The sequence below is a fragment of the Lagopus leucura genome, unplaced genomic scaffold (assembly GCF_019238085.1).
Source record: "Lagopus leucura isolate 7727_CA_CO unplaced genomic scaffold, USGS_WTPT01 Super-Scaffold_100001, whole genome shotgun sequence".
Lineage (NCBI taxonomy): Eukaryota > Metazoa > Chordata > Aves > Galliformes > Phasianidae > Lagopus > Lagopus leucura.
In genome coordinates this window covers 72,519,037-72,529,834 of record NW_024962262.1, presented here as the reverse complement: position 1 = coordinate 72,529,834, position 10,798 = coordinate 72,519,037, and the positions used below count along the sequence as shown (strand labels likewise).

The following is a 10,798-nucleotide window of genomic DNA, read 5'->3' as shown; positions in this document are numbered from 1 at the left end:
CCGGGTCCATCCCGACCGGCAGCAGCGCGGCCGCACGGCAAGCGTCACAGCCTCACCGAGGCCCGGGGGAGGGCGGAGAAGCAGCGGTTGCCAGGCGACGGCAGCCCCGCCTTTTACCCGTCGCCCGCTCTCTCCCTCCCCACGTCAGCGCCGTCTCCCTCCCTCCCTCCCGCCCGCTCGGGCGGGGTGGGGCAGCAGGGCGACCTGACGGACAGTTGCCACAGCGACGAGCTCGCCCCGCCGCCATTTTGTCGGTTCGCCTTTTTTTTTTTTTTTTTTTTTTTTCCCCAACCCCCCCCCCCCCCCCAAAAAAAAAAAAAAATCAGAAAAAACCAAAACCCTTTCCCGCCCGAGCCGTGGTGGTGGTGGTTTTTTAATTTATTTTCATTTATTTTTTTATTTTTCCCCTTTCCCGCTTTCCCTCGGAAGGTCGAGAAATACGAAGAACACCCTCATAAAAAAAATATATATATATATATATATACATGTATATCCAAAAAGGGCAATAATTCGTCCCCGAGGGTCCGCCGGAGGTTCACCCCGCGCTGCGGCGCGCTGTGAGGGAGCGGTGCCGGCGCAGAGCCGCTCCGGGAGGGAGGAGAAGGAGGAGCGGGCGGGGTGGGAGGAGGTAGAGGCAGGCTGGCTGGCAAGCAGGGGAGGGAGGGAGCGAGGAGTTCCCGGGGGCTCGGTACAGCGCTGCGCTTCCCCCCCACCCCCTCCTTCTCCACCACCACCTCCTCCTCCTCCTCTTCCCCCTCCCCCTCTCGCCGCCCGCCCGCCCGCCGCTGTCCCCGCGCTGCCAGGCCGGGGCTCAGGCCGCCGTCGACCGCCGCACCTCACCGAGCCGAGGCGAGGCCGGGCCTCGCCGTTGCCGCCGCCGGCCGCTGCGCAGGTTTGGAACGCGCGCCATTTTGTGAGCGATAGAAAATCCAGCCCGGCCAGGAAGCGCCGCGGATCCGCCCGCCGGGCCGGGCCGGGCCCCCCCCCCTCTCCCCGCCGCCCGGAGAAGAAGGCGCGCAGCGGGCAGACCCTGCGATCGGCACCGGCACCGCCGCCGGCCGTGCGGGCCCGAGCGTGGCGGAGCGGCCGGACGGACTGCGGAGCGCGCAAGAGGGAGGCGCCGCCGCGCCGGGGCCCCGGGCCGAGGCCGGGGGAAGAAGAAGAAGCGCTCGCTCCTCGCTCTCCCCGCCGCGCCGGCAGGAGAGGAAAGGAGAGGAGAGGCCGCCGCCGGGAGGAGCCGGGCCGGAGCGCGGGGCTCGAGCGGTGAGTGAGCCGGCGGCGGGGGGCTGCGCAGCGGGACCAGCGGGTGCCACCTCCCGGCCCGGCGCGGTCGAAGGGGGCGCAGCGCAGGGGGCAGCGCCGCTGCCATCTTAGAGAGAGGCGGCGGGGAGAGCGCGGGGCCCGGCGGGCCGCTGCCCGGCGCTGGTGGGGCGAGGAACCGCTGCGGGCTTCGGGGCTGCCCTTCCTCCCCGCCCTCCCCTCCGCCGCCCCCTAATGGGACAGGCCTGGGCAGCGGTTGCGGCCTCTGCGGCCCTTTTCGCGTCGGTGTCCGGGAGAGGCTGCCGGGCTGCGAGCAAGCCGGGCCCCGGGAGCGGGGATGAAGGAAGGGAGTTCGCCCGGTTCCTTTCGCCCTGATGCGCAACGCCCTGCGGTGGGCGGGAGCGGGGTTTCGGCCCGGCCTGGGAGCGGGGAGAGGAGGGTGGCGGGAGCGGGGCCGTTGGAGCGGCGGGCACCTGTTGTGGTGGCCCTGCCCGCACCTTCTGCGGGGGTCGGGGGGAGTTGGGGCCGGGGCGGGAGCGCCTGCGGGAGGCCGCTGTCATCGGGCTGCGCTGGGGAGCGCGGGGAGCGGCGGCTGAGCGGCGCGCGGGGACCTGCGGGGTGTCAGCGGCTGGCTGCAGCCGGGTAGGAATGGAGCTTTGTGCTGCTGGAGGTGTTGGAGACCTTCTCTGGTGTATAGGGGGTTCTTTCTCCGGAGCGGTATTTCCTCCCGTTGCCGCAAAATCAGAAAACACAATTTAAAAGCGCTGTCATTTGGAATTTCGAAATTGGTGCATTTTTGAGTTTTGGTCAGCTTTGAAGTTTAGAGTTTAGTCTGCCCAAAGGCCATGTAGGGGTCCTTTGATCATGTGTCTAGATTGCTGCTGTTACTTAGTTCTCCTGTTACCCCACAGTCATCGGTGGAAATAAACATTCATTGTTCTTTAAAATTGAAATTAATGAAGGCGGAATATCTGACTATGAAATAGATCAACAGGAATGTTTTGGACAACCTACTGCTCTAGTCCCAATGGGAACGTGCAGGTAACTTTTGCCAGTAGGTGCACACAGTAGCTCTTACATGGCTTTAAGCGTTGTAGGGGGTCTGGATAAGTTAACAGTTTATTTGGTCATTGTATTGGTAGAGCTGAAGGATTCCTCAATAATGTTGGAGGACAAATAAACTAGTGTTTTGTTTGTACTCATACTTTATTATCTGTGAGTAACTGAGCAGAACATAACCTAACATACTGGAATAACATAGCCCAAAGAAGTTTTGGTAGAACTTGTTTCTCCTTATCTGTACTCCCCCCAACCTCTGTAGGTTGGATATTTTTGGAAAATTAATTATGCTTTATAGAATTTGAATAATAACACTGAAAATAACTCTGAATATGAGATAGTATTTGTAACTCTGATATATCCACATCTTGTGAACTCTGATATATCCACATCTTGTGAACTCTGTATGTGTGTGTATATGTAGACTACTTTTGTAGGTTGTTCTTAATGTTTTTTTGCTTATGCAAAATACTTAGAACCAGAGCCTTTTCAGTCATGATCTGAAGTAGAATGCATATATTGGATTTACATTTGTTTTACGAATTAAAAATTGTATCAAAGTTTATGAAGCTTATTGAGTTTCAGTCATATTTTCTGAACATTTTTGACTGAGCTGTCCAATAGCGCAGTCTTCTTTGATCACAAAAAGCTTGCAGTCCCTTCTCTTAAATCATTGTATATGCAGACATTAGGGTAGTTTAATAATGTTTCCAGGCCAATAGGTAAGTAAGTTTGTTGCAGTATTCCAGTTCCTGAATCAGTACTCAGGTGAAGGACAATTTTGGAAATTGTCATTGGAATCCCTTCCCCCAGTGTTGGACAGTTACAGAGAAGCAGCAACAAGGATAATTTTACCTAATAGCAGCCAAATGTTTTCTATTTCAATGTCATTTTATGGATAGTATAATCTTACCTGTGTAAAATAGGGATGTAATAATCAGGATTTTGTTAATTTTTAAAGCATGTGGGCTTTGAATGGACTAGGAGTTAGCATATGATGACCATGAGTAACTTCCAACACACTGGTAGATGGTTTTTGCAATGGACAAAGACATGACAAGAAAGTAATAACTAAAGTCTTAAAGTTACTTTTAACTGGGACATAGCTGCTAACATGTATGTCACATCTTGATTCCAGTAGGGCCTTGGAAAGAAATGTGTCTGGGTTAACTGTATTGTTAGGCTTTGCCTTAATGAATTTACTGTGAGTTTTTTGTCATTAAAGAAATAGGTTAGTTAACGCTTTACAAAGTGTGAAAGTCCTGAATAAGTTACGCTGCTGTGTATGAAACACCTGCTTGTGTGGTCATGTGCAAGAAGATCGGTTAATAAAACTCATGAAAAACTATCCCTTATTTGCTGTGATGGCATTTTGTACTTTTATCTGAACCAAAATGGGTGGTGACTCTTAGCAAAGAAGCAAGTTCTGTTGCTATAATTAGCTTCTCTATTCAGTGTTCCTTTTAAAGTGTCTTTATTTCAGGTGCTTTCCAACCTGTAGTCCTGTAGTCAAGGTTAAAGTTGTTACAGCTGATGTTCTTGGTTAGTCTTTCTGCAGTCATTTTTAATGCCATTTGGACAACTATTTTCTAAAGCGAAGTCAAAAGCTTTCCTGATACCTTTGTTTTATGGAAGCATGGAAAACTCATATCACTACTGAAATCCTTCTGTAAATAGATCTTGTTGTTGTAGAATAGGATTATTTACAGAGAATTGCTGCTTTTGTCTTTATAACTGAATACAATAGATTATTTGTTAACTTACTTTACAGTTTCATTTCTTTTCCTTTTCTAGCAAGAGTTTAAGAAACTTCTTTTCCCCTAATATGTAGTAACTGTTCCACTAACTAGACTTGTATGATTAGTGAGACTCTTTTTTTTTTTTTTGATCTGAGACCATTTAAAATAATACGAAAACCTTTCTGAACAAACACATCATTCATTGTGAACTCAAGGCTGGTGAAGAAAATCAGGAATACTTTGGAAAGAGGAATGCTCTCGTTTTCCTTCCTCACATTGGTGGATCCTTCAAGAAGGAAGTTGTGGGAATTATGGTATATTAATATTTTAAAAACACTGGAGGAAAAAAAAAAATCTCTAGAAACAATTATTCCTTCCAGAAAGATGTATTTGATATGTACAGTTAATTAGTAATCTCTATGAGGTGACTCAGTATGTCCATAGAATTGCAGTGACCCAATCACCAGTTGTCTAACAGTTTGTAATTGATATCCCTAGATTGTCTTTTCTCTTTGTGTGGAAGAAAGATAAAATTCTGCTTTTGATTCTGTTTTATCAAACTTGTGGAAAAAAAATAGCTCAATTGCTTTTGCTAGTACAAATTTATTTTTTACTTTAGGATGGGTCTTCAGCACCTCAGCTGTATTTGGATTTTAGCTCCCTTCCCTTCCCTTCCCTTCCCTTCCCTTCCCTTCCCTTCCCTTCCCTTCCCTTCCCTTCCCTTCCCTTCCCTTCCCTTCCCTTCCCTTCCCTTCCCTTCCCTTCCCTTCCCTTCCCTTCCCTTTATACCAACTGGAGGGATTGGCAGATGCAGCAGATAGTTCCCAGTCAGCTTTCCTAAGTCCATGCAATATAAATACTGTGGAGCGTATGAAATCTAGGTAGTAGCTACTTCAGTTGACTTGTGACAGACATAATCAGTTTAATTTCATCTGTGAATATAACATTTCTTAAATTCAAAAGCAGTGAAAATGTTTTCGTAATTAAAATAGCACAAGCTAGCAGTTACTGGTTAGCAGACTCCTTGCATTGTTTCTAGGATCTGTAGCACTTGGTATCCGAAAGCGAAACTGTGTAACTGAAAGTGAAATCAACTCTGTTAAGTGTCAGTGTTTTTGTTCCAGCTGTGAGAAACTAAGCTTTCAATTTGTGTTACATAAAGTTTGAAAGCTCTCTCTCTTTTTTTTTTTTTCTTTTTCTTTTTCCCCTGAGGCAAATAAAGGTAAACTGAGTTTTGAGTCTGTTAAAGGGAAGGTTAATAATGTATTAATATGTCTATGTGTTGAAAAGTTTCCTCTATCGCTTTAATAACTGTTTGGATAGTGAAACAAGAGTAATGGAAACGTACAAATTGGTTTCTGATGGCAGAGTTATTCTTTCAAAACATGGTTGAAAATGTTTTGGGTGAATTTTGATGAGTTACTCAAAAAATTCAACTAGTACAATGATAGCTGGCATAAGCAAAAGTAAATATATTTCAGTGATTAAGTCCAACACGTCTGTAAACCTTTCGAAAGAAACTTTTAAATCCTAGTGACCTGAAAAACTATTGCTCATCAGTGTTTGGCTTTTTGGCTTCAAACACAGGTTGTCGTTTTGGAATCCTGTTCATCTCTGCGTGCTCAAATCTTCATTTGTGTTACAGTGAGCTATGTAAATCACTTGGTTGCTTTTGATTCTCTTTGCCAGTGGATCTGTGCTGAGGAGCCCATCGGAGCAGAGGGCATCCACTTCCTTTGCAGAAGAAGTAGTATTGCCTTATAAATACATAAGCACATATATTCTCATTTTAAAATATGATTTTTACAAGATTTATAAATGAATTACGTGTAGAGTGTGTGTTTGATTGCAGGCAAATATGTTTTTAATGCACTCTTGTTCAAAATCCAATTGATCTGGAAAGCTCTTAGTAACTCTCCTGGATCATGTCTGGTTCTGATTTCTTTCTGTTATTCTTTCTAATTTGTGGATAGGGAGGCATTAATTTAATGGTCTGCCAAAAATTGCAAGTTAGTGTTTAAAATATATTGACGTCTTTGCTAATGTTGCAAGAAGTGATTGTTGCTGGAAGATCTTGGGAGATTCCCTTTCTGTAGAGATTGCATCCTACAAATAGTAGGTTATGCTTCTGGGATAACACGGTTGAGTGTGTGTTGTTCATAAGTCCTGTGTTTCTTGTGTTTAGGGTGACTTTCCTGTCAGTGTCACAGAGTGCCTTCAAAAGCTGGGATTTTTATGGCAGGCCTTATGCAGGGAAATGAGCATTACCACAAATGTTGAACATCAACATGTTTGTCTGTGTCTTCCCACTCAAGTCAGGTTTTTGCTCAAGTCAAGTTCTGTGTATGCTAAGGCTACAAACTTACCACACGTTTTTCTTTGCTTTGAAATCAGAAGTGCTGGTTCTGAGTGCAGCTCTGGGGAGGGGGCACTTCACAGTGCAGTTAGTGCAGCTTCATACTGAATGACCCTTGCATCTCCTCTAACTTCCCCTGATGGCTTATTATTTTTAATATACACTGTGTGTTACAAGCCTACTTCTAAGGGAGTAACGTCTTCTGTGAGCATCTACTAGAGACAGCATCATAAATGATGCATTTACATTGAAGGCTGGCTGGAAAAAGTACATGTGATTCTGTGTTAAAAATTATGGTTGAATGTTGTGGCGTAAGGGTGTAGTTGAAACTGTTTGGTTTTGCATTGTTGTACTACTTGGAGACCTTTGCTGGGATCGGATTTCCATTTTGTTTTGTACATAAACTTAGTATTACCTCTTTCTTCATTTGATTTCATGACTTGACGAGGCATACCTGTTCGTTCCTGATGTTCTTCTGCATGGCATTTTGGTTCTGGTGCTGTGCAAATGTTTGTGTTAGTGGTTTGATCGCTATTTCTTCATGCAAATACAGAAGGCTGGGAGGGATTGTAGGTTGGTAGTCCGCCGCTGTTGTACAAAAGTTTAATGGTGGTCTAAATTTTAATAACCTGGAGACGTGAGCGGAAATCATGAATGATGTCTGATGCCCTTATAAGAGGGTTTCTTTCCTGGCTTTGTAGGGTTTGTTAAATGCTATTTTCCCTTTTGTATTTGACACAGTTGTGATTTGCGGACTCTGTATCACTTCATTTGAGTCAACTTTCAGTCTTCTTGCCCATCAGAACCTTTATATATGTATCTCTATGAGGAGTCAAGCTCACAAAAAAAGTCAACCTTCAGTTCACAAGTTTCAAGTACAGTGTTTGGAAATCATTGTCTATTTTGCAAAAATGATTTCAAAAAAATTTCTAAGTCAACTGAAGTATTTTAAAATATGTTTCTTTCTGTTTTGCCGCTGATGGCATGGAAGTGAAATATGAAGGTAAAATGCAGATAGCCATACATAAAAACCTTCATCTCAGCATTCTGCACGTGAGGGAAACAGGTCTTTTGAAACTGTCACTGTATACGTGTGGTGCTTTGCACTTAGCAGCGTTAGAGAAGATCAGCGATCTGTGATTTGTTTTCCTATAAACTAAGGATTTATAGGGCGTGCGGCTTTTTAAGTAGCAGATGGAAAGAAAAAGATCTCCAACTTTCTTGATGCTTGTTTAATATACATCTAAGGAGATAAATCTCTTACGGAAGAGTGGACTTAATTGACCTTTCTTGTGTTATTTATCATTTTATGTACCTTTATCGCAACTTGACTTTTTTCCTTCAAAAGCATCCTTTTAGGCTTATATACCTGACACTGTTTTGCCAGTACTATTGGCCTCACTCTTTTCTTAAGATCGTGAATATTGTAGTTCCTGCCAGACTCAGTGAGATGTGAGAATAATGTAATTATTTCTATTCAAGAGTTTGAATATGAGTGAAGAGTTTAAATTTTAGACTTCTGTATATGAAAAGTTTATCCTTAATATTTTCCTATATGCACTTCTTTATATGCTTTGCTTTTGTTCTCTTTCTCTGGACTACAGCTACTTCTTTGATCTTAACTTTAATCTTTGTATGTTAGAAGAAAATTTTGTTTGCATGAAACAAAACAACTTGAGATCTGTGGTATGAGGCGAGACGATGAGCTTGAGTTGCATTTTTAGCAAGCATACAGTGGGCTCAGAATATAATTTCTATTATATTAGTTAGTCTATAATAATAATTTCTATTATATTAGTTAGTCATTATAGGTATCGTAGAACCTATGAGCTTCCACTGTGGCAGTGCCAGGTTCTTTGTGCATTTGAGGAAACAGGCACACATTGTATCCCACATGTTGCAATCATGGTATTTCTCCTTATGTTTTAATTGTGCAAACATCTGTGGAGCTGTTCTTTGGGCTCAACTGTTTCCATGAAGGTTCCCGAACCGTGTCAAAAACTCAGTGACAAAAATGGGAAGTCTCCTTGCTTTTAGTGTTTTGATTCATTCTTGTTTCATTCAGACTTTTTTAGCATCATGTGGAAGAGATGTTTCTTAAGTGGTTAGGATCTAATACACAGAAAAATTATTACCAAAGTTGATGCAAGGAAAACCTTCAACTTTGTTTGTTTGTTTGTATGTCTTGCTTATACAGAAAGCAGATTTTGCCTTGCTAACAGGAGCAGCTTACTAACAGGTATTTTTTAGCAAGGGAAATGAGAACAAAATGAAGGTAAAGTGACTTGCCTAAAGTTATACGGTGATGCAAAGGGTGGAGCTGAGGTTAGAAGTTGAGTTATGTCTTAATAGCAGGATGCTAAGTAGTTACAGTTGTGTTTGTCTTGAGTTTATATTCTGAGTGCTTTGTAACTCACAGAAGCAGTCTCTTAAGGCTGGAGTGTGACTCAGCATTTCCAGGTAGTGGTCTGCTCCTGGAACTTAGGATTTGTTGGGAAATTTAAGAGCATTAGAGTTGGAACTCATTTTCTTTTTTTTTTTTTTTTCTTGAAAGGAGGTTGTGTGTTTTAAGAAAAATAATTAAATTGATTTCACTTTCAGTCTCTTGCCCTATTGGTACACATCCTTCAATTTCTGGAAGAACCGGTGGAGTGTTTCAGTAATAGTATCATTTACTGTATAGCTGGCACGTACCGTGTGACTTTGTTTTCTGTGTGCCGCTCTCCTCATGTCTGTCTGTTCAGTGAACACAACAGCATTCGACTGTGAAAGTAGATTAGCATTGCAAAATCAGACAGAGCTGTATATTGTGCCCACCTTAAACATCTAACTTCTTGGTCTTCAATTTTATGAAACTTACGAAACTTCTTTCACGTAGCAGAAAGAGAGGTACATGGTATTTGCATGGTTTTTATGATGGGAATATGTCACCTCTGTTACTTGGCCTAACAGGTTACTACTGCCTCTGACAGGAATGAGTTCTTGGTTTTGTGGATCAGCCGCTTGAGAGGGGACAGTCTGGAGAACGGTGGGTGACTTGTGCAGGTGTATAATAGCTGTGTAAACCACGCTTCTGTATGCTCTGGTTTGGTTGGCTTTTGGGAGGCAGAGTTGGCTTTGTGTCTTAATCATGACTCTTCCACAGTAATAACCTGTTCTAGTTTCAGCTGACACAATGTCTTGGGGCACTGCTTAGTAGTGGTGGCAGAGGAGGAATCAAAGGACAGAAAGTGATGAAGATTGAAACTATTGGTCTTTTGGTACTGTACTGTAAATTTGGGCAAAGTTCAGGAGTACTTAGTTATCTCTTGCTCATCTAGATCAGTTGAGTCTTCTGGCATGGAACATGACAGTACACTGGTACATCATTTCAGTGTTCAGAGAATGCTGAAGGACAGCACCATGAAGAACAGTACATCCAGAGGAGAACACAGGCAATACTGATTATCTCCCCGCTTTCCTCTCCTACCTTGCTCTTCCTCCAAGTGTATCTGTACCAAATCTGAAATAACAGATAAAGAAGCAAAGCTATGAAAAGCACATCTTTTTGTTTTAATATTTCATTTAGAAGGGCTATGGGACATGAACAGTACTTAAATCTGATGGTGCAATATGTGTTGTTTTTATGGCATAAGTATTAGCAAACTGATCCTGCTATAATATGTGCTGCCACTGAAGCACTTTGGGTTAGATTATTGAGAGTGGTTTCTGAGGCAAAGTGTGCAACAAGCAGTTCTCTGAAGGCAACTGCAGCTTAAGCAGTTCCCCTTCTCTTCAGATTCTGCCTGCTTGTTCCCACCTGCTTTGTGTTGGCACAGCTGTTTGTAAGACCAACCAGTGAAGCAGACTTGGAAACAGAGTTGGCTGAAATAAATAATTTTATATATATAACATTTGGGTGTGTATGGGGGTGGAGAATCTGGTTACTTTTCAGTCAGATCGGTTCCTAGGCCCAGTATACTGTGCTGCTGCTGAGACATTTGACAAGATAATGGAACGGGTTGTGTGGGTGGACAGGAGCAGGGTGCCTAAGAGTGGCAGGGGTTGGTTAACTGGCTTTGATAGCTCTGTTACTCAATGGAGAACATCATTCTGAGGAATTTTTGCCACCCCTCCTGTAGTAAATCACTGCTCTGACAGACAGACAGACACACACATGCACGCTACCCGCCCTCCCCACCCCACACACTTGCACTCTTCCTCTCCAACTTTCTCTTGCTATCTTAAACTGACATGCTTATTCCCACTGCGATGCTGTCCTTCTTGTGTGTGCTTTAGCATGCCTGAAAACTATCAGCCTTTTTGATAACAAGTTCTTGCTCTAACTCTCCTAACTACGTTGTTATTTCAGCTGTTTTCTGGCAGTCTTTTTTGCTTCTACTCT

The 10,798-nt window shown here is 43.8% G+C and overlaps 1 protein-coding gene across 1 annotated transcript in view; it reads left to right on the top strand.

Annotated features, from left to right (window-relative positions):
• The first annotated feature begins 1,144 nt into the window (after positions 1-1,144).
• Positions 1,145-10,798, top strand: part of DYRK1A (dual specificity tyrosine phosphorylation regulated kinase 1A) — an 84,514-nt gene continuing 74,860 nt past the window's right edge. Inside the window, exon 1 of the mRNA XM_042867050.1 lies at positions 1,145-1,263. The gene's annotated coding sequence lies outside the window, so the exon portion shown is untranslated. The remainder of the gene's footprint in view (positions 1,264-10,798) is intronic.